The 27,071-nt window shown below is 32.9% G+C and overlaps 1 protein-coding gene across 1 annotated transcript in view; it reads left to right on the top strand.

The window, feature by feature from the left end:
- Positions 1-27,071, top strand: part of Dpp10 (dipeptidyl peptidase like 10) — a 1,298,333-nt gene that overhangs the window by 510,946 nt on the left and 760,316 nt on the right. The gene's annotated exons all lie outside the window — the stretch shown is intronic.

Below are 27,071 nucleotides of genomic sequence, written 5' to 3'. Positions count from 1 at the left end.
GGGATGTGTCGATGCCACAGACATGTTAAGAACGAGAACAGGAAATTACCAATGAATCACATAGCAGGCACTGTTACTCTAAACTGGTCATAATCTTAATTTCTTCTTTTCTTCACTTCCCTACTCTGACATCAGAGCCAAAAGAAAATCTTAGGCTCTCTGCTGCTTAAAATTCATTCTGGTGAACAGACAAAATCTATGCATTCCCACTATTAGAACAAAATAATAAATAAATACGATTTCAGATTCCTTACGAGCTGCCGACTCTGAATAATCTTGCCTTTCCCTCATTTTCCCCAACTGCCACCAACACACTCACTTCTTTCCAGTTACACTGTTTGCCTTTCAGTTTTGCAAACAAACCCTTATACGTTTTTTGACTCAGGTCTTTGCAGATATTTTTCTCCTTTCTTGAATTCTCTTTCCAAGCCCATCAAAAGCCAGGCTCAAACTCGTTCAGGTGTTGATTCAGTTTCACCTTAGAGAGAAAAATTTGCTGACTAGTTACTTAGGCAGGGATCCTAGATTTCTCTCTTATCACACCACCCTGTTTTCCTCTTCACAGAGATTGTTACTATCTAAGTCACTTGCTTGCTTCTGAGATTTTCATGTGAACTGTCCACTCCACCCGACAATAAGTCCTTTCCTGGGGCAGAAGCCGCTGCCTCTTCAACCATGTAACCCACCTTGGGTGAAATGCCTGGAACTCAATGAGCTTGTGGTTAATGACAAGTGAATGAATGAACCTAATGGTAAAAACTACCCTGAATGGGGGAGAAGAGTATGTCTCAGACCTGAGACTATCACTGATTCTATTGTTTTTGAGAATAAAGATAGGCTGAAGCAAATCACAGAACTAACAAACCCCTCAAACTGTGCTAAGCACATAGTAGTAAAATGAAGATATAATAATGATTTTATTCATATCTCTCTTATCTAGCTATCTATCCACCCATCCATCATCTATTGTCTGTCATGTATGTACCATACATAGCTGTATCCTGTAAAATGCACGTTATACAGAGTAGTTCTCAAATTTAACCATAGCGTGACCATAATTAGAATAAGAAAACAGATTTATACTTTTAACTAAAGAATAAAGCACACACATTTTGAGTGTGCCCATGTTGCAGTATTAAATGGGATAATATCAGATTAATTAAAGATCTACTTTATATGAGGCTATCAAAATACATGGCTAAGCAGTTGGTGTCACTGCAGTATTAGCCCATCACATATGTGTTATACTTTGAAATGATTAACCTACACAAGCAAATGCTACAATTTTAATTAAAAACGAATGTATCTTTAGTCATCATAGTAATACTTAAAACTTTATTTTTAACAAATACCATATTTTATCATTTTATTTTCTTTCATTTGGAGCTCAGTTGTCACACTCCAATTTTTTGTAAAAGCATAGAAATGTGGGAAAAACTTAAATGGGAACTACTATTATTTTTAATTGTTGACTTTCTCCTTGACTCTGAGTGGGCCTTGAGAATGCATTAATTATCACAAAACTTAATTAAAGCTTAGTAGGCTTTTGAGGAGACAATTATTATGCTCATATTCTTTCCAAAATTCTGGGTAATATTATTTATACCCTCTTTTGCAAGGTCTCACTGCATGAAATTCTACTTTACATAATTATTTAAGGAGTATAAAAATGTTTGCAAATTGCTCCAAGGGGGTAGTCACTTTTTTTACTTTAAATGCAATAACCAGCCAGATCTAAACATCATTTATTGAGTTAACACAAGTCCATAAAATATTGATGAGCTTACCAAATTTATTATTAATAGCAAAAGAGCCTACAAAAAGTAGCATAATTAAAAAACATAAGATAATGAGAATCTGTGAAAACTAAACTTTGTATATATAAATTCATTGCTCTAGCATATGTTTTTTAATTGTCTTCAAGAAGTTTTTGAAAACAAGTGTATGTTCATCATTCATTGAGTGGAACATTCATCTACCTGGATGGCTTTTATAAGATATAAACTGAACCACAGTACTTTTCTGGGAAAGATTCATGTTAGCTATTTTTTCTAAACCAACCTGAATTTCACATTTCAAATTGAATTCAGTCTAGTCTAGTGTCCATAAAACCTTTTCCTGAACTCAGATTTAATCACCTGTTTAAGCAACTATCAATAGTATCTTCGTATAATTTCTCCACTGATGAGCAATATTTGTTAACTGTAACTTCATCTCTTGATTATTTTTCTCGTATGGAATCTTATTATGTCTTTTTGTTTACTTTCCTTTTTTTAGTTATCTCATTTAAAGCTGTACAATCTATCCATTGTTTTAGAATGTTATCTTTCCTACTGTAGATAAACTATGATGGGCTGGCACTTCCTTCAAACTGCCCATATTTTGAATGAAGACTTGGAGTTACTAAGTAATTTATTAATGTTGAAATTAGTGAAGAAATTACAATGTGTAGAACATTTTTGATCTTTTAAATTAAATTTATCGGTACATTTTAAATATGCATAATGATCACATATATTGTAGGAAATTTATACCTGCACATGATATATAATAATTCCTTTTTTACCCCATTCCCCTCTTCTTTTTGCAAGCTCTCTTCCCCTTCTTATTTACAAAGCTCTGTTTCCATTGTATCCTTAATTTCTTATATGTAATTTCTCTTATATGCATTTTCTCTCTGGTATGGAAACTGAAAATGTAAATAAGAACCAGAATGTGTCACACATATTGTGAAATAGGAAGAAATTGTCTGGAAGTAAAGGGGAACTGGGTATGGAGGGGGAAACAAAAGAAGGGGAAAAATATCTTTGATCGTACTGCAATATTATTTTTCAATATTAGAACAAGAAAATATTCCTGGGGGTTGGGGATTTAGCCCAGCGGCATAAGCACCTGCCTTGCAAGCAGGCAGTCATGAGTTCGATCCCTGGTACCTATAAAAAGGAAAAAGACAAAAGAAAAAGGAAAGAAAATATTCCTAGAGTATAGAGACCACATCCTACTATTCTTCACACACATCTGCAATAGTTGAATGCCAGACACGGTACTTTGAAACTAGATAATATTTACCAAATTTTATGAACCTAATATATATTGAAAAATTATTTCCATCATTGCTGTTGTTCACTGAAATGATTCCTCTAATTGTCAGTGTAGAACTCTATCACCTACTCAGTTGTACTGCTAATGAGTCATGTATTTGTGTGGTATGAAATGATCAATTTGTTAAATTTTCTACATGTGCCAAAAGAAGAAAATAAAGGATATAGCAAAAAGCCAAGACTTCTCTTTTAATACCTTCATCTCTGATTCTTCAGGACATTATCCCATAAACTGGCAATGTTTCTCATAGATTCTTTCCTATTTGATCTACTCTCTAAGTTCTCAATCCTATACAAAATCCTGTTTCATTAAAAGATAATGGGAATTTCCATTACCTCTTTCCTCATGATATAGTATTTTTCTCTTCTTCTTATAATTTTTTTCATGTTCTCATCAATAATATATCCACAATATGACCTATACTTATTCATCAGCTTCAATGTGGCTTTTTTCCCATATCACTTTTATAAGAATATATAAGACCTCAACAGTTATTTTATAATTAGTCTTTTAAATTTTTAGTACTCATTGTCTTCCATATTTTTTCAAATCATATATATGCATATATATGTGTATTTATGTTTTTTGTAGTAATTGACATAGAATGAAAATCACTTTGACATTTTCCAGACTTGCTCATTTTCAATGGCATGTAAACTTCAGCCTGAACATATAGTGAAATAGTCCATTTCAAGCCAAAGCTATTCATTAACCACATGCTGTGTAAAGAACATAGGAGAAACAGAACAACAAACTAATTAACGTATTTCCGCATATTACGATATATTGGAACAGTCAAACATGAACATGAACTAAATTATAAAGCAGATTTTGATCTGAAAGTTGAGAAAGTATACAACAAGAGAATGGTTGTTCTAAGTAAAAGGTTGGAGGTGTCAAGAAAAGAGGCATGTTTAGCTTTCTGTTACCAAAGATCTATCTCCCTATTTTCTGTTGTCCTTTATTCTGTTCTTGATTTATGTTTATACTTTGTGTTTCTCATATAAGGAAAATCATACTATTTTTAAGCTTAGGTGTCTGATTTATTTCATCTAACATATGGATGCACCCTGCATCCATTTTCCTGCAAGGGACTCAGTTTTATCTTTCTTTATGGCAAAGTTCTACTTATGTAACGTTACTACATTTTTTATTCATTCATCTGTTGATGGCCACACAGGCATCTTCCACGATTCAGCTATTATATACTGTACTGCTATAAATATGGCTATGCTAGATACAGATTTTAAAGAATCTCTATAACCATTTTCTTTGTAGTTGTATTAGCTTATAATCTCAGCAACAATATATTAAGATTACTTTTTCCTACAGCCTGACCACCATTTATTATTTAATAATGTTTAATCCCACTTCTCAGTGTATGCAATGTTACCCACTTTGAGTTTATGTCACACACTCATCTTTTACATATTTGGTTAGTCTTTATAAGACTCTTCTTCAGTGAATAAAACTTTATGTAGAGATCACGTAAGAACTGTCTGGTTGGGTGAACTGGATATCCACAGTTGGAGGGCAAAAATACTCCTCCAAAAGAAGGGTTGCATGAACACAGGACCTAAGAATTGATTGTTGCTGGAGTCTGGAGTTAGTCGCCATACACATTCCTGGAGAGATGCAGCAGCCAAGCTGTAAAGGTTTTGCAATTTTTTGTTAACACGAGAAACATCACTACCAAAGAATTTTGAACAGGTCAATGAAGAGGTACAGAAAATTTGCTCAAATATTTTGCAAGACAGATTAGTTTGGAGGTGGCTTATTATTCAAGTCATATTTACAATTAATATTTAATATTACTTATTGGGAGAGTAGTACAAAATAAGAGATAAATCAACTTACAATTAATCTTTTTTCTCACATATTGAACCTATAAACTTTATAATAAAACCCTTTTACAAAGTTCTATTGTCCCAGAAACATTTGCGCTCTCAGTGTTTGGTTGCATTCAAAATGCAAATGAAGATTTTATTAGTCCATTCATTCCTAGTCTTAAAACACAATGAGTCAGGTTATAATGTGAATGACTGAGTTTCCTTTACCTGCCATATATTTTTAATAACTTGTTTCTCCTACACTTATTCATCCGTTTCTTGTCATTACTACTCCTTTTTTTCATTAATTATTTTCTCCCCTTCTTCACCATTAGTCATTAGTCAAAGTCAATTTCGTCATCACTGGTAATATATTTCTCCACCATTTTTCTCCAATAAATTGTATTTTCACTTCTTTTCTTTTAATTGGTTTCAATCAAGTGAATAGCTGAACAAACTTCCATTAATTACTAGTGCCTTTTCGGCAGAGCTAATTAGTCTTTTATATAACTTAAAGAAACTGAAATCTTATAAAATACAAATAATATTTTTTGGAACACTAATGAAAGTATAGAGCATATTAGCAGTAGTTTCCAACACAATCACATAAATCAATGGGACACACAGAGATACAAAACTTTTTATGATGACAGTACAAAAGTATTACTTTTCTAATTATCTATTTTCAAATATCTGTATCTATATATGTCTATTTTCAGCTCTCTACTTTTCCACTTTTCTCACTTTGAATGTGTTTAGTTTTCCCCAGTTCAGGTGTTTTCCATAGATTATATTTATCAACAGCTCAAATTTGGATTTTGAATTGGCTTTGAACTTTTATTATTCTACATAAAATTGTTTTTTTTTCAATAGTTAGTATAGTAATATCCCTTTATTATAGTGCTTTTTACCATTCACATGCTGACAAAAGTAACATTTCATTATTTTTACTTGGCATTTTTAATAGATTTTATTTTACACTTATCATATCACATTTATAAATAAGTAAATTATATGACAGTTTTCCTTCAAAAGTTATAAAATAAAGTTTCTACGTTGAAAGAGCCAACTCAAACATCATCTTTATCACTGAGTAATATATAAGACCATGGCTTTTTAAATACAAACTGAGATTACTGATAAACTTTCTGAAATTGGCAAATGCATACTTCTTTATACTACTTGAAAATACAAACTGGACATATTAGTCTTTTAAAACAATGAAAGATTATTTTGCCGTAAATGCTGCCACTGGATTAGCCAGCTGTCTTCTCAGCCATGCCTGAGCAGTTCAACTTTATGATTATCAAAAACAAGAGTAGACTATTGTAAAAAAAAAAAAATCACAAATAATTTAAGGCATTAGCATAGAACTTGTCAAACAATTTCCTCTGAAAAAAACTAAACATCCTTATCCACAGGTGTTCACCTAAGTAAAAGGCAAGTAAGACAATAAAGAATGATTCTCTTACATAGCTATACAAGTTAAGAACCAATACAGCAATAATTAGGAATTTCTATCACATTATAGAATGAATTTCTAGCTTAGTGAAAAAGCATCATATTAGTTTTGTTTTAAACTCCATGCCTCTAAATCCAAGCAGGTAGAATAACAACCAGTGATTCCCTGTTCAGAGCTCCCTAAAGGGATATTGTTGAGCTTGGGATCCATAAAGGTTGGACTCCACAGTAACTGTCTACAAGATTTTTGCTCCTGTGACTTAGGGCTCCTATCCAGGCCCTGGCTAAAACCAGTGAGATTTCCACATTCAGCGCCGCAGAGAAGCTTCAGAATGAGTACCAGGTTTAAGTCTCAGTCTAGAGAAAAGATCCAGGAAACGTTTAAAGGACGAATGATCCCAGTTTCATGATTTAATTATTTTAAGGGATAAAGTAGAAAAAGAAAAAGAAAGAAAGAAAGAAAGAAAGAAAGAAAGAAAGAAAGAAAGAAAGAAAGAAAGAAAAAAGACCAAGATAAATGTTTGAAAATTAATATCAGAAAGATTTGATGTGACCCATAGTAACAAGGAGTTTGCCTCTGAACTGTTTGTAGACAGTTAGTATCCACACATGCATAACTCCCTTGATTTCAAAAACTTAGCCATTACTATCTAATTTATTCTACAAAGATGAAAAGATAACTTACTATTTTCTCCCTCTTATATTGCCTATCTTCAAGATAACTATGTGTATTATTTCTAGAGATCTGAATCTCTCTAAATTCATCATGCTATTTTATGTGTTCACATCTGCATTCAAGTTATCTCTCCCTCATTGGAATGACTTTTTTTTTTTTACAGTGGTTTGTCCTTCATTTCTGAGACCAGTTGTTATTTTGGAAAAGCCTCGGAATCAACTGAGCTGCAGAAATAACCACTGACTGCTTTCTTCCTCAGTTCTGGGAACCTATTCCGAGCACTCCTTCTGTCATTTAGTTGTCTCTATTTTCTTTAACCCACTCCTGGTTCCTAGAAGTAGCTTGAGATTTATTCTTCATTGCATATTTGGCACTTGGTCCCAACAGAGCAGTTTTTTTTTCAATATACAGAAATAAATAAACCTATGATCTGCCTTTAAGGTCATTCTGCAACAAAATCTTACATGTGCAAACAGAGTTTCCAAACCTTTAAAGAAGTGAGTCTTGATAAAACTCGATAAATTGAATACTGTACTTTATTTTTACATTTATATTGTAAATTCAATTTGGCTACTAGAGGAACAGCCTTATATTTATACAATGCAATTTATGCTTCAAAATAAACATTCATGTCTTTCCATAAAATGGGAAAATTTACTCTATGCATATAATTTTCATAGCATCAATGTATTTGCAAATAATTCATGCTCTTGGTCATTAACCTATTTACATGTGGTGTAACTGTGCAGACATGTGCATACACATGTCTTCATGTATCAGTGGATTTGAGATATAACAAAATAGGCAACTGACTTTATGAATATTTCAATGACAGCTGAATAGTTACTCCATGATTACATTAATCCTTGGTTGTTATCTTATCAAAATTGTTCCATTTCTGATTTATTTGTTTATGCTCTCATTTCTTTCTTTCCATCAATTTACTCTTCATTTTATGTAGGCCTCCATCTAGGATAATGATTTTATTTCCATTAAACTAAGCTAGAAAATCCAGTTCTATAAATATCCTGAGATTTTGTTGTTTGCGTTAATTTGCAATCTTAGGTTTTGTTTTGGTTCTGCACAAGCTAGTAGTTAATATATACATTACAAAATGTTAAAAAAAACTTTTTAAAGCATTTGAAAAGTGCATTAAATTCTGAAGAGATAAAGGGCAAATGAAATTGCTATGTAAAACAGCACAGTAAATCCTAAATACATGAGAAATTTATTCAGAAGTAATTTAGATTAAGATTTATAAATTATACACACACACACATATAATGGTTCCACAATCAGTTAATCAGTACTGAGTATCAAAAACACTATAAGGAAGTGAATGTATTTGGATAGAGCCATGGTTATCTTTTAACTCCAGTTATCCCATTTCATGCAAGCTTTCTTTCTGCATTTCTCACTCATCTCTTCTGCTAACTCAATCAAAACCTACTCCAATGAGCATCATCCACCCAGGATGGAGGTTTTGCAGTGTGACTACCAATTTCCCCTCTTAGAACCGCAACTGTTAATTCTCCAGTATCAAAGTTGTTAGCGTCTCCAACATCAGCAGGTGACGTACTATCATACATTGTTCCTCGAGTTACACTAAAGCCATTATCCCCTTTCCACCTTGTCACAATTACTGAAGTGTCACCTTTTCTTCTGAGATCTTGACGAATGCCCATCAATCTTCTCTGGGTTCTGCTGACTTCGACCTATACGTGATACGCTTTAGCCAAAGAGATATTAGCAAATGTGTTGTAAACAGAGACCTGAAAAGAACTTGCAGATGGAGGCTCCTTTGCTCTTGTCCGTTGCCACTGCTGTGAGAACCTGGAGAGACTGGCCTGATGGACGAAAGGTGTGTGCTACGCCTGTCTTCTCACCCATGAATATCTGAGACAAAACCCAAACTCAGGCTATACTTACTGTGCTGCATTATCGTGGCAAAGGTCACCACCATGGCTGCTTTGTCTTTACTCTGAGAGGCGTCTATGACCTAAGTGTTTCCTCCATATTTCAAATAGTTGAGCTACTGTATGTGGATCAAATTAAATGCTTAAAACCTATTAGTCCTATTCCCACAGGAATTGAATCTTATTTTTAGAAATAACTAACAAACCTTCATCATCTCTTTAAAGCAATTTTACACACAAATATATAACTAAACTCAGAAAGAATGATATAATTTCCCTAAAATATTAAACATATGCAAATTGCTTACTTATCTCCCACCATAACTAGTCTTAAATGTGTCAGAAAAAATTTAAAATGTTTATTTCTGGTCTTAAAATAATGCTCTATTTTTATTTAAAACTGATTGTGAAAAGTTTTCGTGGTTTACAGGTTATGGAGGTAATGTATTTGTAAACATCACATATGTGCTTTTCCTTCCTTTTTGGCAGCAAACATATTAGATCCTGGAAAAAGGTAAACTACACATAGAAATTCAGTAATTTTCTCTTATTTTCTGTATTTGTAAAGTACTATTTATTATACATATTCTCTCACTATCAATTATCTATAAATTTGTAACTGGCAGGTATAACCAAATAAACTCACTATAAATTTTGTATAAATAATAAGAAACACACACAAAATATTGACATGGAAAGAACAGGAGTGCTAGGACTCAGCAAAGTTGAGAAGATCCCTCTGTAAACAAACAAACAAACAAACAAAGCAAAACAAAAGAAAATCTTTCAATCTTAGAAAACAGTCAGTCTAGTTTAGGATATTTTTATAAGCTTCTAGTCCAAAAGTAATAAACATCACACTTACAGACAAATGTGAAAACTGAATGGCTTTGCTTTTCTGAGGGATTTAATTTATTTTTAATATCACAAGTGGCTTGAAGTGATGTGTAATCATCTGTCACTCTTCAGTTAAATCACATCCCCTTGCTCCTGAAATATTCTTTGCTATGCCTACCTGTAAATCATAGTCTACTTTCTTTGTCATAGACAGCAGTGAAGAGATATAATAAAGACATTACAAATCGCCCAAGAGGGAGGAGAGATGCACATTTCAAAGAAGATTGAGGGAAAAATCAAATGCAAATACTCACCAAAATATTTACTTTCTAATTTTTTTCTCTGAATTATTTTCCTCAGTTGCCAGAGAATAGAAAGTATGTAATATAGAGGCTGTATACATTTTTCAATATTTGGAAGACATTTAGATATTTCTTTTTTATTGACTTTATATTATTGTAATATTGGAATATTAAATATATAATTATATGATTTTTGAATACATGTTTATGTGTTCAGGTTACCCATTGAGCAGATACATAGACTAAAATAATGTTTTCCATATATATGTATATGAGTGTGTGTGTGTGTGTGTGTGTGTATGGTATATAAATATATATTTGTTTTGTAGTAATGTCTTATTTCACATTAAATTTCCTAAGCGGATTTTTGGGTATAGTGTGCCTTGCTAGTATAATCTAGCAAAAGTGAGAGATGAAACAATAATTTTTGATAATGTTTTTCTCTCTTCCACTAATTTCAATCATTAAATATATTATAAGAAATTTAAATATTTCCAAAAGATAGCAACTATCTTGAAAGAAGACTGCAGATTTCTAAGAAACTTTACCTTTGAAAAAGAGTGAGTAAAATATGTACATATTTATATATAAAAATCAAGATAAGGTGCGATGATAATCAAAGAAATCAATGTGAAAAGAGCTTGTGCTGCCTAAATGATAGGATCTGGAAAGGAGACTGTTAAGAATGGAAAAAAGGACTCCTAATTCTATGAAGGAAGAGGTTTGAAAAGATAAGAAATACATAATCTGTTACTCCCATTTCTACCATGAAGAATCCTGAATTTGGTATTTTCGTGTCTATGAATTTTAAATGGCATAGTTTCTGGTTAAGTCACAGCCTTCTTTTTTACTGGCACAGTAACTGCTGAAAATTCCAACATTTTTGTTCCAGGAATCGAACTCAGAATCTCACGCTTGTCAGGCAAGCACTGTGCCACTGAACTAAAACCCCAGTCAAAACTTCTAAATTTTAACTGTGTCTAGAGATTAATTTATGTTGTATAATTGAAAACTCTGATGAATGTTTACTTTCTAAAAATTAATACAAAAAATATAGATTGTTACTAAAATACTTCCTCACCTCAAATATACTTATCCCATTGTTCTTAAGCACTTCTGGAAATCCTCTTTGGTGAGTGTCCTTAGGAGTTTGGTATGGCCTCTTTTATCTTCTGAATCAAAGCAAAATATTTGCCTTACATTTTGATTTTGGGGAAGAGCCAGCTCCAGTGAATAAAGTGAATGAAATAAATAAAACAGAAGTGAGCACACTGCATGGTTTCTACAAACCTGGCTTTCCATGGGGGCGAGGGCAAGCATAGCTATGGCATTTGCTATGTTTTCAATCATACCTTGTAAAGATAGTTATAAAAGAGAAGTCTTTCAAAAATGGAAGATCAATCAGTTGTGTGTTGAAGAAAGGTGCAATATTTTAAGGGAATCAATAGCAATGTGTTTCTTAGTGTAAAATATATTTTAAATTCAAACATTTACAGTATATTTTGATCACACTGTATATGAATTGGTGAAAGAAAAGCACAGTAACACTAACTTAAACTAATAATGATGAATAGAGAAAAATTACCTTAATTTTCTCTTACACGGGACAATCTTATTGAAACCATACCTGTATTTGAAACCAACCAGCTAAGCTGGTCAGTTTGGTCAAGACTTGCCTTTGGAAAAGATCCATATGCATGTGTTTACCAACACTTTGACAATTTCTGTTTCTTGTATTTTTTACAATACCTACTTCAAAACCCATAAATATAATGGTAGAGAACTCCATACTTCATGTATTTCTATGGGATATCTTGCAAGTCCTGGAGTCAAATCTACCCCTAACTGGACAGTAGTTCTTTATAAAAGCAGTTGTAATTAACCTTTGGGCTTGTAAGGTTTACAGGCAAATCCTTGTGATGGTCATGTAAGGCAACAGTAGATTCATAATCCAACCAAAGTCTATTGCCTTCCACCGATGTCCGACTTTGAGAACGTCCAGGTTTGAGGTACAGTTATAAAATTATAAAGGCAGTAGTTAGATCACATTAAGTTATATATGCTTTATAAATGAGACAACTATGATTATTTTATTGCTTTGCCCAAGGTAAGAATTTGTTCTTCAGCCCATCTCTAAAGCTCTCCGGAACAATGCATAGCCTTTCTCACCACTGTCAACATCCTAAAATGAGTAAAGCATTAAGATGATGACTGATCAATGCATACAAAGTTGAACAGAAATAGAATCTTCAACTGTTAGTCAGCAAGACATAGAAAGAGATTTTTTCTTGGAAATAACACAGCATTTTAAATGAACAATGAACTATTGCCAGTATATAAACTAGAATATAATATTTCACTGTGCCTCTCTGGTGAGATTCATGGGGCTTTCAGGTTTTTTGTAATAAATACTTCTCTTTCATACAAACAATGTCTTACTATTTATGTTGTTGCATCAAATAAAAGAAGAAATATATTACAAGGCCTTACAAGACCTAGAACTTTCACAATGATTCTGTTTTTATTATTGATGGTTTATTTCTCTAAATGCTATAACTTCCATTACCTGATTTTTCATAGTACATTTTGGCACATTGCTTCCAACTCTTACATCAAAAACATATTAATCCCTAGGTTTAATGGAATGTTTTTCACTGGTTTAGACAGCATGCTTTTAGTTGGAAGTGAAATTATTTTTCAAGAAGACCTAATTTGATCAAAACAGACCATTTATTAGAAAGATATAGTCATGGTGGTCAATGATGCACTCAGGCCTCTGGAATGACCTGAAACAGAAGACTTGCACTATCAGAAGAATTTTATTTCTTTTTTATGTCTTTATGTTTCTTATCTGAATTCATAAGAAAACTCAGTGTCTTGACCAGAAATAAATAGCATACTCCAAATGGGAAATTTAACAGAATTCTATGAAAAGGAAATATGTAAGGACATGAGCAGCATCTGCATTAACAACCAGAGATAACATAGGAAGAGCTGGAAATCACTCTCACACTCCCCACAAAGGGGCAAGGACAGGATGGAAGTGGGGGTCATCCCAGGCAGGTATACACAGACCCCACCATATCAGAGGCAGCAACATGCATCCTTCCAAAACTGCCATTTGTTTGTTCTTTTGTCCAGCATCCCATCTCTGTTTCTCTGATCATGGCAAGGAAAGATTAATTTGTCTCTTCGGGTTTATGTGATTAAATTGATGTGATTAGATTGAACATATTTGGATAGCTCAAAGTAATTTCCCCATTGCAAAATTCTTAGTAACACTGATAAAATTCCTTCTGTAATGTGACATGAAATATTTACAGATTTTAAGGATTAGAACAAAGACATTAATGAGGGGTCATTATTCTAGCTATCGCAATTGTGAATGAATCGTGTTGTCACAAGAGTTAAACCAGCTAAAATATTCAGGGTGAAACATTGCAGAAAATAAATAAATAGGAAAAATATTCAGGGTGAAACATTGCAGAAAATAAACTGCAAATAAGGTTGAAGGTATGATGGTAGTGTATACAGGCAGCTAAGTTAGTTAGAAATATTATAAGTACTCAGATGGTCAAGCCCTGGAAGGAACCAGTGCAGTTCAGATGCATTTAACTTCTGAGGAGACAGGCACCTCCTGCTGTGGATCAGATCTCAAGACAAAAGGCAAAGCAAATGCAACCACACCCTAAGGATTGATAATCCAAATAGTTCTCTATCAGGATTCAGCATGTCAACCCTCTTCCAGAAGAGTCACTGTTGTTAAACATGCCCACTTACTTGGTGACTCACTCCCTTATTTGTTCCTGATTTAATCAATTTCACTGAGCAACTAATCTTATTGGTTGACCATATGTCTGTCCCACCTTACTCCTACCTTGCAAGTTTCCAATTTTCCCCACCTTGGACCCAGCTAACTCATGATTTTACTCTAGAAAAGTCTCTAGAAAAGACAGAGTCCCTGGTAATCTGCTTGGGACCCTTTCTATTCCTCAGACATAAGCTTTGTTTCTCTCATTAAATATATTCTGATCTTAACCTCCATTGGTCCTAAAAATTCATTCTTCAATTTTAGAGATTACGAACTCATACCGGACATATAAAAGGTCGGGAGTTTTATTCCCCTATATCTGTAAGTGACTCCATGAGTTGAAATGCAAGGATATAACTTCAAGAAAGTGGTTTTCTGTTCCATTATATCTTCCCCTTTGACTTAGAGATGGAAATGTCACTAAACATCATACTTTCTTTGGGGTAATAAAAGTTGAAATTATCCCAGAATAACCAAGCCTTACAGCACTTTTATAAAGTGAAAGGAAGTTGTACTATAAGGTTATAAATGGGATGAATGTGAGACTGTTTTACTTACTTTTGCATCTGTGGTGATTTTTAGAATAATCTTTGGTTCTTAAAAGGAGCAAAGTAAATATCAGTTAAATAGATGAATGATGAATAAATGAATGCAAGTGAATGAGTGGGGAACAAGGCAGGGGCAGATTGGTGGCTTTTGGAAGCAACATATAATCAAAGAGCAACAACCCCCTGCAACAGTGCAGCCACTGCCATTTCCGCAGGTTCTCAGGGTCTCTTCCACACTAGCTCAAGGTGACCCACTGAGGTCTTCTGAATCACATTCCCCTGGAATCCAGGGAATCCTCTGGAATCAGCCGCTTGGCACTGCGCTAAATTTCAAATGAAGTTTCTTTTTGCTGCTTGAATAAAATAAAGTTCCTACAACAAGAAGACCAGATCCAGGCCTCTACTTTCCTTGCATGCTACTCCACAGCTGTGTGGAAGGTTTTTCGCAGTTCACCTCTGTAATTATCTTTAAATGCCCTCTACATGGAGATACCATCACCCGCCATCTTGATTTCGTGTTTAGGTAGGCACAAATTCTCCATCCTCCAGAAGCTTCTTTGATGCTGGAGCCCCTTGCTGGTTTCAGGCCTTTCCAGGAACTGAAACATTTCTACCATCTCAGAGAATGTACATTTACTCCCTTAGCTTTCAACAGATTGTGGAGCAGGACATGGACCTTTAATGAGAGGGTATTATTCTAGCTATCACAATCGTGAATGAATCGTGTTGTCACAAGAGTTAGACCAGCTAACATAGGTAAAATATTCAGGGTGAAACTTTGCACAAAATTTGTTTAATTTCTGTGTTGCACAAAATTTGTTTAATTACTGTGTTCCCTTTGTATGGAAAACCATTCGATACATAACAACTGTCTAAACAATAGCCATCAAATAAACAAGTATCCTATTTTGCATTAGCAGCGATTACAAAAGTCTAGAATAAAGCAGTAAAAGGTATAAAGAATACAGTTCTGTCAAGACTGCTCAGGCATACGGCCATGAGGAACAAATGACAATTTTTTAATTGAGTAAGGTTGGAAAACTTTGTTAAATTTCCTGTGGCTTGGGGCTGGGAATTTAGCTCAGCGGCATAAGTGCCTGCCTTGCAAGCAGGCAGTCATGAGTTCGATCCCTGGTACCAATAAAAACGAAAAAGACAAAAAAAAGAAAAAAAAAATTTCCTGTGGTTTGGAAACATTTGCCAAATAACAATGTAACATGAAAACGGAAGGAACTGTGTCGAGATTATTTTACAGTGATGCTTTAGAAAGTGAAGAAATCCTATTCAGCTATTACCTTTATGCAAGTGTACATAGTTCTAAAATAAAGGAAAATGATCAATAAAACAATGAAATAATTTGCAGGCCAGTAGTTTAAAAATGCAAGTTAAAATTAATACAAATATATAAAATATACTTTCTTGTCTTTCACATTGTCACATTTTTTGAAGCTTTATATCATGTAGTACTACTAAGAAAGGTCTACTAAAGATAGGTATCTAATATTGGTAGAAACCGCATTGCATTATTTCCAAAAGATGAAAGACTTCCAAAATTTTATTTGAATATTGCATTAGTCAACATTTTAAAAGATGAACCTGATATCCTTTATGAAAAAAGAACTGCATTCAATTGTCCTACTTTTCCTGCATTATTAGTTTTGCTTTCATTTAAATTATATTTGTAGGGGTAAAAAATATATGCGCTAAGACTTTCAGTACTTAGACATTGCAGTTTTATTTTTAGTTATGGAGAGAAATATAAATACCCAGAAATATTAGTTTTAATAAAATATTTGGAGTATTGTTATTAAACAATTCCAGTTTAGGGAAACTATAGCAATGAAAGCAACAATAAATCTTATTCTTAAAAAAGTCATTTGCTAAAATTTTTAGAGTAATAATATGAAATGAAGCATATTTTATAAATAATGAAGAATTGAGTAAATTAAGGTAGGTACATCTACTTATACTATACTTATATAGTGAGATTATCTGAACATTGTTTCAGAGAGCTATTCATGGTATGTGAATTCTAGACATAAATAATAAAAGAACAAAAGTAAATAAGGTAATCTTATTCATGAAATATAATTTTAATACATATTATAAATGAGTTAATGCAATGATAGTAAAAAAAAAAACTATACATATCAGCCTTCTCATTTTGTTTACCTCTATGGGTAAGTGTAAGACTAAAATATACTACCAATCTCAGTTCATCAAAAAGGACAGTTTGTGCTGTCATTGTTTTATTGATTAATTTTGTGTCTAGATCTTGTAACCTGAACAACTACTTCTAAGATAACAATATGCAATATATTAACTAGTGTTAATTTCCTACTTTTTTGAAATTTTGTATCATTTTTATCCTTTGTGTTTTGCTTTTTAGAAGAAAAAAAAATATTAGACAAAATGCCAATTTTTCAAAAATTCAATTGTTTTATCTTCCAATGTCAAAAGCATTTTTATTATAACAAATTTGGAAATTTAAAGATAAGTTTTAAATAGCAGGACATAGCATAATGATTAAGAATGGAGACGAGATAAATCATAAGAGTGGTAGCTCTGTTTCTTATCAGAATTATGGTAGAAATAACTTAGTCAAATATATCTAGCAATATCAAGGAAATTACACTATGAAAATGGATACACGTTGTGATGTGTGTCATACATCAGTAAGCTGAGTTTTAAATGGTATAGGGAGGAATTGTGTAAGAATTTGTAATGCTTGAATTGCATATTCTTGCATACCCCAAGAATTCTTGAGTTCACTTTCACTTTCATCTGTGTCAGTACCTGTGAAAAAGCTAAGACAATCCTAACCTAGAGCAGCATGCGCTCAGTGCTCCACATCTGTAGGTTCTGCATTTCTGGATTCAGTGAAGTGGGAACCAAAAATATATGGGAAAAGTTGTTTGTGCGCTGCACATGTATGAACCTTCTTCCCTTTATTTCCTAAACAATACAAGAAGTACTCAACTAACATTTACCATTTGTTGTCTACAACAAGCAATCTAGAGATAATTTGCAGTACATGGAAAGAAGTGAGTGGGTTATAAGAGACCTGTCATGATTTTATAAAAGTAACCAGCAGCTGAGGACCTTGAAACCTGAAAGGCCTTGGAATCATTCTCTGTTTACCAAAGGACAACTGTGTTACTCTTTTTGATAATCCAATCCATTTTTTCCTGAGACTTTGCTGTCTATGTATACTTACACTTTTCCCTGTCGATTTTGTTATTTTGAACAATGACAGCTTTGCAATGGACCTTACCTAAGGTCACAATCAAATCTCCAGCTGGAATTTTATACATTTAATCTGTATATGGTGTGGATCGATATTTATGTGTTCTCGTCTGTTGTCTACATTTGATTTGCAAAAGAATTCAGTTTTGAGACCCCCTTTAAATTACTTTTGTCTTGGTTTTTCAAATTCATATTTCTTTTCATATTTCTTTTGTAAATAGCCTGAAACAATTGTTAGAAAAACAAAAAATGCAGTAGAAAAGTCTGATTTGTCAAGCTATAGGTGAGTACTTTTTACATATCTTGATTGCTTTTGACAAAAAAAAGAAAAGAAAAGAAAAGAAAGACAGAAACCCATAAATAAACTTGGGCATAAATCCTAGATTTCCATATATTTGTCATCATTATTTTTCTTCTTTTATGAATCGACAACTACAGAAAACAAATCCTGCCAAATTACCTATGTTCTATAATGTGGAAAAAACTTCACAAATCTAATTTTTCAGCGGAGTTTTCAGTACCTGTATTTAAGAATAAGTTTGTATCTTTTATATTTGTTCCTTTCGTCATTAAAGCAAATAGCCTTTGAGGGTAATAACCCACTGTGTAGCTCATAAACATGCATTTGATTTGTGTTTATCATTAATTCTGTGAAGAGCTTTTTATTATTCTCTTTGTTGCTATGAATGGATATAAAATACACTGTGGGAACAGTTCTCAGACAAAATCATTAAACCAGTATCTTTAGTGAGTATACAATTTTAATTCTGAAACAAAAAATTTAATTTCCCATCTATAATTTGAGTACTCCTTTAAATCATTGAGAAACTAATACTATTATACTCTAACATACTCAAAATACTATGAAATTGAGTTCAAGCCTATGAGAAATACCAAATCAGTCAAATCATTGCCATTGTAGAAGAAAATACTCAAGACACGGCAGCTTTCTCAGCTATTTACTGTTAAGAGATAAAAAATTAATCTTGTATTTCATATGTATATCGTAAGATACCTGAAAGTATGTATGAAATTTTGTGAGCAAAAAAATCAGCAGAACATATCAAATAAACACTGAGGTGCATTAGTGTGTCCTTTTCACCGCTAAAGATTTCTGTAGAGCCACACTAATTCTCTGTATAGCTTTTAAGTAAGCTACTCTATTGTATACACAAGATCAACCTTTCCTTGCATTCAACACTAAGAATTATCATTTGAACACATTATATAGTTATATGATGACATTTTTACATGTTTTGAAAAATTTCTAAAATATTATAAAGAAGGGCATGTACAGGTGTGTGCAGCGATGCACACCTGTAATCTACCACTGCGGGAGGCAGCGGGAGGAAACAGTCACTCTGAATCTGGGCTACAAAGCAAATTCAAGGCTGGCTTAGAGGATACAAAAAAAGAGTATGTCTCAATCCTGCCCCCACACAAAATAGAAACAAAATTTTGTGAAATAGTTGGATTGTAAGATAGATATATTAAAAACACATAAAAATAGTTTTTAACAATTATGCAGTTTGTGTAGCACAAATAGTACACAAGAAAATTTGACATAATTTTAAAGGCACTCACAGTTTAATACTTTATATTCATGTAGATAGTCCACCAATGTATTTCATATACATTGAAATATTTCATATACATAGATATATTTACTATTAAAATACTATATTGAAGTTTTTAAATCTGAGTGATTCATTATGATATAAAAATAGCATATGTATATGATATATAATATTTTACATATAACATATATCATGCATGCATATATACATATAGATATATAATGACTATATTTACCTATTTACTAATCATCAAATCAAGAAATATTTGTTTTATCTCTACTTGACTTCTGGAAATACAATTTATGTTTGGTAAAATTTTTTAACAAGGTCCATTTTTGCCTGCCAATAATTTTTTTTTTAAAGAAAATAACACATACTTAAAGTTAATGTGATAAATACCTGAGTGTAAAGAGTGGGTTTTGAGAAACTATTCTAATTCATCTTTAATTTGCTATGCATTGCTTCATTTTTTTAAAATAAATATAGTTGAATAAATGTGTGCTTTACATGATGGTTTTGACTTTCATGACTGTTTACAAGTATACAATTTCAAATTTTAACAAATGTTCTTTTAATGGTAACAGGTCTTGTAAAAGTAATGCAGGAATCCTAAGGAATAAGATTGTTACAGGTGGTGACATGCTGTGAAAGATGTGTACACACGAATGTGGCAAAGAAATTAATGTTTTAATTTATTCCTGCTAGTAGATAATAGCATGAGACCGAAAAGATTGATGTGCAGTTACTAGTTATCCAGTCACACATCATTTGTGACTAACCACAATGCATGAGACCTTCTTTCTGCCTCATTAAATAAGTTAACTTGAGAAAATATGGGGACAGTTTAAACATAAATGATGCATTTTTCTTTGCTAAGAATACAAACAGATGTGACAATGCCCAATTGTGAATCACAAAACATTGTAATATATTAGCATTTAATATAAATGAATAGAAAATTAAAGGGGCATGAGTGTGTGTGTGTGTGTGTGCGTGCGTGTGTGTGTGTGTGTGTGTGTGTGTGTGTGTGTGTGCGTGTGTGTGTGTGTGTGTGTGTGCCTTTTCCTCAGTACTGGGGAAATGAAACTCAGGCCTTCACATTGAACTATATCCCAGCAGCATTCTTTTTCTTCATTTCTTTTTAATTTTCACTATCTCTTTTTTGTTGTTGTTTTTGGTTTTTGTTCTTGATAGAGACTTACTAAGCTGCCAGGTTGGGTTCAAAACTGGGTTCCTCTAGAGTACTCTTCCCAGGGTGCTGGCGTTGCTGGCATGCACCACCATGCCCAGCCAATCATGTCCATACAGACATTTCAGTCTGTTGCAAATTTAATCAGTCAGTACTCAGTACAGAATCAGCTCTAATGAAAGATATACAACTAGATCAGAATTTACAATATTGACTTACAATGGCCACTCACAGGGTGAGTGTGGAAGAGGACAAAAGGTCTCTGGGCCCACTGGGGACCAGTCAAAAGGCCTGGAGCTCACAGAAGCCTCTGGTGTGACCCCTATCCGGAGCAGAAGAGTGTTCCCTGACCACTGAAAATAGTCTGCATTAGAAGCCAGCAGATAACGTTGGAGGTGAAGGAGGAGCCTGGAGCTCCTCCAAGGAACCCATAGAAGCCTCACTTTGCTCCCTCCTCCCAGGCAGGCAACAAGCTGGCCTAGAGTGAGTCTTCCCCTCAGTAAATCCCCTAGGCCACATCCAGAACACTGCTGACTCACTGTAGTTGGGTGTTTCTTCCTCAGATTGACAAAATCAATTAACGATAGCACAAACATTGAGAGAATTTCCAGATTTCTTCTGTTACTCATTTCTAATTAGATGCTACTGTGATCACAGAATATATATTGTATTCACTTGTTATATTTATTGAGATTGTTTTGTTGCTCAGAATTTAATATATCTTAAAAATTGTTTTGTGTGTACCTGAAAATAACATTCAGGCTACTATTTTTGAGTGAAACGTGCTGTAAATGAAAATTTGGTCGCGTTGATTTTGTGCTGTTCTCATTTTCTATGTTTTTTTGCTTTTTTATTCTGTCAATTACAAAGACTCCAAAATCTCCCAGTGAAATTGTGAGTTTCCCTCTTTCTTATTGAAATTCTTTCATTTTTAATTTATGCAAATGTTTGGGCACACAAACATTTAAGATAAAATGATTGTCTTTATCAATGGTACTATGTGTTCTGAAATCTATGCATTACTAGTACAGATTACTTAGATTCCTTGGATTTAGTGTTAGCGTAGCGTATCTTTTTTTTTTTTTTTTCTTTTCCTTAATTTAAATCTATTTGTATATTTGGAGGTCCAATTTTTTTTTTCTTCTAGATTGTATGTAGTTGATTATTGACTTTCAATATGATCTGACAATTTTTAGTTGAAATTTTTAGACCATTTATATGTGATATTATTACTGATTGATCTAATTGCTAATATTTTTTTTCTTGTTGTTTCCTCTTTCGTGCCTTCTTTTTGATTAACACTTAATTGATTCCATTTTATCTTTTTCTTTCTTACATATTCTAACCTTTACTATTAGTAGTATTTTAAAAGGTTGTTTTATATATATGTGTATATATATATATATATATATATATATATATATATACTGTGCACATATTATAAAAAAATCCTCCCAAAGTTTTATTACCACTTAAAATCTTCTATCCTCAGTGGTATTTTCATGTTTTATTTACATATGTTATAAACTTTACAACATGTTATTGCTACATTCATAGCTTATTATACTTTGCACAAACTAAATAATAGAAAACCAAGGTCCTTCTATGTGTAACCTGGTTATCAAATTGTGATGTCTTTCGTTCCTGTGTGTGTGTGTGTGTGTGCGTGTGTGGGTGTGGGTGTGCATGAAGATGTGTGTTTGTGTTTTCACCTGGTATGTATTGAAGAACTTCCTTCAATGTTTCTTATAATGCAGATCTCCCAGCTTTGAAATTCTGCTTTATATATTTTCAGATAATTTTTAATTTACCTTATTAAAAATACCTTCACTTAGTCTAGAACTATAAATTGACAAGGTTTTGTTTTATGAGGTTTAATTTTGTAACATGTTGAAAGGTACTATTCCAGTGAATTCTGAACTACATTTTTTCTGCTGAGAAGATACTTACTTTAAAACTCCTACATTTTTTTCCTATACCTGCTTTTAAGAATTTTACATTTATCAATGATTTAAGGCAATTCTATTATAATGTACCTTGGTATGATTATTATTCCACTGCTTGTGAATGAAGCACTTTGAATCTCTTGGTTCTTCATTAAATTTGGAAAAACTATGGTCATTATTTCTTCAGTATTTTTCTACAGTCACTTGTCTCTCCTCAAATTATATGTGTATCTGGCTCCTTAATGCAGTCCCACAGCTCACTGAAACAGTGTTCATTGTTTTCCAGTCTTTTTTCTGCATTTTATTTTGGATAATTTGTGTTTACTTTTACATTCACTAATCGTTTTCTAGTATGCTGACCTACTGTTAATCATACCCAGTATCTTTCTTTTCCTACATTGTTTTGATATCTTTGTGTGCTATTCTATTATGATATTGTTTCTGCAAGCATTTCAATTGACTTTTCTCATTATGAGTCATATTTTTCTGCTTCTCTGAATGCTTGGAAAGTTTTAATTAGATGGCAGAGATTGTGAATTTTATCAATGTTAGACACTGGATATTTTTGCATTTATATAAGTGTTACTGATATCTCTTGCAAGATGCAGTTAAATTATTGGGAAATAGTTTGGTGATTTTGCATCTTGCTTTTAAACTCTGTTACACTGATCAGACATGCTTTTAGTCCAGTTTGGTTTTTGTGACACAGCAAATTCAAAATTCCCTGTTTACTTCCCTCAGTGTCCTGTGAATTATGATGATGGCTCTTAGCTGATATTGATGGGACTCTGTGTGGTTGCTGTGCCCTTGCTGTCCTCTCCTTCCTAGCACTGTTCTCTCTACAGACTCGTACAGATTTCACATTTCTTCACCTTTGGAACCTATTCTTCCAATGTAGAGAGTCCTCAAGTTTCATCTTACATTCTTCCAGCACCGTATTCCACGGTCTCTCTAGTCAGTGGGGCTCAGGCCATCTTACGGATAATTTAATTTAATTTCCACCTCTCAGAATCACCTGTCCTTCACTAGTTAATATTCAATCTCACGCAAATAATGGTTTCATAGATTTATGTGTTTTTTTTTATCATTGTTTTTTAATCTAGGCTTGTTTTTGTTGTAAAGCCGCTTCCTGTTCATTCTGTACTGAAATGGATATTAGAATTCACTGAATTTGTTCCTTGACTTTAGACAGTCCCCTCCCCCTTTTTAACCTCCTAGTGTAAAGTTTACATCAGAAAATAATATTCTAACTACAAGATTCATTACACAATATAAGGAATTCCCTTACTTTTCTTTCCTTCCTAACGTTTGGTTTGTGTGTTTGTTTGTTGGTTTGTTAGGGTTTGTTTTTGTTTTTTTCTCATTCATTCATTCTTTGCATAGTGCTGGGAATCAAATCCAAGGCCTTGCTTAGGTGAGGCGAAAGGTCCACCGATGAGCCATCTCACCAGTCCTTTTCATTTGTCTTAAGACAAGATCTCCCCAAATTGACCAGGCTGGTCTAAACTTGTGATCCTCCTCCTTCAAGCTTATGAGTAGGTAGAACTAAGTCTTGTGACCCTGTGCCTGCAAAGAATTGTTTTTCTAATGTTTAATTTGGTTATTACTTCTGAATGTAGCTTGAAGTCTAGAGACGTAGCTGCTATTTAAAATCATTTTATGTGTTGGGCTGGGGATTTAGCTCAGCGGCATAAGCACCTGCCTTACAAGTATGTGGTCCTGAGTTTGATCCCCGGTATTGATTTAAAAAAAAAAAAAAAAAAAAAAAAAGGAAAGTATTTAAAAAATCTTTTTGTGTGTCCTTCCTGAGCTGAAAGCTCTTTAATATGAACACTTTGCCTCCTTTCTCACATGGAGCTTTTTTTACCCAAAAGCAGTGTACACACCACATAGCAGCTTAGGGTACATTCAACAGATAAAATTTGCCTCATAACTTATTTTCTCCCCAATAATATTTCCCAAGGTATTGAAAGGAACTGTTTCAAGAAAATGATTTCTTCTGTCAGTTCAATGTTTAGTTGAAAGTGAGGAAATGTAGCACGGAATAACTTGACAAGACACAAACTCTGGATTTTTTTCTGTGGCATTGATTCCTGATGGTTAATGCTTCTTGCAGAATCCTTAATTGTCTTATCAGAGAAAATGATTAGAGTTAGAGTGGTTTAATTATGTCCAGTAAGGATACATTTGCAATCTAATTAATAAATATTTTGTCAAAGAAATATATAGAAATTCCTAGGTTATAGATCATGACCTTATCTAATATGAAATTTTCCTCTACTTGAATATTATAAATCTAAGAAACTTTGTAATTGTTTATGATAGGAAGAAACAAAGACAAAATTAATTTTTTTTAATTTATCCTTTGCTTCAATGATTTTATGAATAGATACATTTTACATAAACTATCAAAAATCCCTGAGGATATTTTCCATTATATTCAGAATGCAGCTGTTCAATTCTTAGCATTAAAACTTTGCTAACTGGCATAAAACAAAGTCATTTTGCTTTCTTCCTCTAAAGTTTCTTACCTGAAATATGATTGTAAGGTTTTGTGCTGTTTTATGGACTGCATAAGATAGAATAGTGTTTATAAACATTACTTTAGAGCATATATACAATTCATCAATAAAATGTTTTATACCTGATGTATTCCTTTTTCAATTTTTACCATGATGACTGAATGAAAAACAGATTTCTGTTTTTCATATATATACATGTATACATACACATATATATATATATCCTGCAAAAAGGATCAAAATAGAACAAATTACTCCCTGACTTCAATATAGTCTTCATGAGAGTGGAGATAAAATGGGTAAAAGTGGCAGTATTTGGTAACAATAGATGGATATATTTTAAAATCCATTTTTTAACAGCAGAAGGAAATCTTCTAAAGTGAAGTATCCTCTGAAAGCTGCTTTTTTTCTAGTAAAATGCCAGAGATCTCCAAACAGTTGAGTTGTGACCATGCAAAGCATAGATGCCATTTCCAGAGCTCAGCACCATAGCTGAGATTTTAAAGATAGTTAAAAAAGAAAAAGCTCAGACATTTTCTTACGCATTTTCATATAATTCTTGAAGATAATTAATCATGATTCTCTTAAAGTTTGTGTTTTGTACCATTATATACAGAGACAGCAGCCTAGGGAGAGAAAAAGCGAAGAAGAAAATCTGTCAAATTAACCAATTAGTGAACACTCTGATTAAGAAAACAAAAAAGGTATGTATTCACCTTAGGGATAAATACCAGAGTGTTTAGCAATCCTTAAAGAAACAGGGTACTTGCTATGTAAAATGTTTTTAAAATAACGAAAAGAAGTTTCATGCCTACGTAAAATATACATTATTTTTATACCTTTAAAGAGTTTTTTAGTTTCTTTCTCTCCTTGCTTTAGCCACAAGAATTAGTGTTTCTTTTCACAATGAAACTTAGCACTTTTCTCTCAAATGTAAGTTAATTCTTGGAAGGCGTAATTTACCAAATAGCATTTGGTGCTCATTTGATCTTCCTGGAAACAATGAGAGCAAGTACTACCGGTTAAGTGTCCCGTAATCAAAATGATTGGGGCCAGAAAAGTCAGATTTCTGATTTTTTTTTTTTTTTTTTCATTTTGGCGAGAGACTACAGTATTTACTGTAGCCTTCACTAGGTGCATATTACTAATACAAAAATCCAAAATGAGAAGGGTTACAGAATCCAAAGCCATTTCCGCATCTGCCTGGAAAACTTCTATTTACCTTTTAATCATGAATTCAAAGATCAGTCTTTTATTGCTTGAGTGTAGGGATCTACACTCATTTGGCACAATGCAATCTTATGGAATCATAGATTCTGTGCAAATATTCACAATCCAACTTTATAATAATTTTTAATTTTTTCCCTGGTCATAATGTTTTTGCAAAGTTTACAATTATTATCCTTTCCTGTTGATAATTTTAAGAAATCAAAAATAGCCTTTAATTATTTTTTAGATAGGGACTACAATATTTATTACAGACTTCTCTAAGTGAAGTCTACAGCAATAACATAGGATCCTTGGAGAGGAAGAATTGACATACTTGCTTTTATTTTCTACATTAGGGATCAAAATGTTCAAATACTTTCCAATTTTTAGATTTTCCTCAATGAGTGTTGCAAGTAATCACAAAGGCTTTGGAGGTTTTTTTGCACTTGTTCATTGTTCTCTTTTCTGTTTGTTTTATTTTGTTAGCACATGTTTGCAGTACATGAAGCTTGCCCTTGTCTCAGGGAGTAAGTAAGTGTATTTAACATATGTTGACTCTTCAGTCCCGTTTCTTTCCACACTCATTTCCCTCCTTCCATCGCTAGATAACCCTTTCTTTTATTATTGATTTTATTCTTCTAGTTCATGCTTGTGACTTGTAATGATTCTGTGTGGATATCTGGTAATGTAATGATGCATCTTAAATATTTTTACTTCTGCTTCCTCTCCTCTTATCGTCCTAATTTTTCTCTAATTACTTCATGCTCATAAATCTATCATCTCTATGGAGATAAAATTAAATACATGGGCATAAAGTTTTCTTTATGCAAGTTGATTCGTCAAGAATTAAAGAAACTCCTGATCTTCTTCTACAACTTCTTCTACATCTTCTTCCCATGA

Source organism: Cavia porcellus, unplaced genomic scaffold (assembly GCF_034190915.1).
Source record: "Cavia porcellus strain 051 isolate PalLab524CR breed Dunkin Hartley unplaced genomic scaffold, mCavPor4.1 scaffold_12, whole genome shotgun sequence".
NCBI classification, from domain to species: domain Eukaryota; kingdom Metazoa; phylum Chordata; class Mammalia; order Rodentia; family Caviidae; genus Cavia; species Cavia porcellus.
The sequence above is the reverse complement of the archived record's forward strand: the minus strand, read 5'-3'. Positions and strand labels throughout refer to the sequence as shown.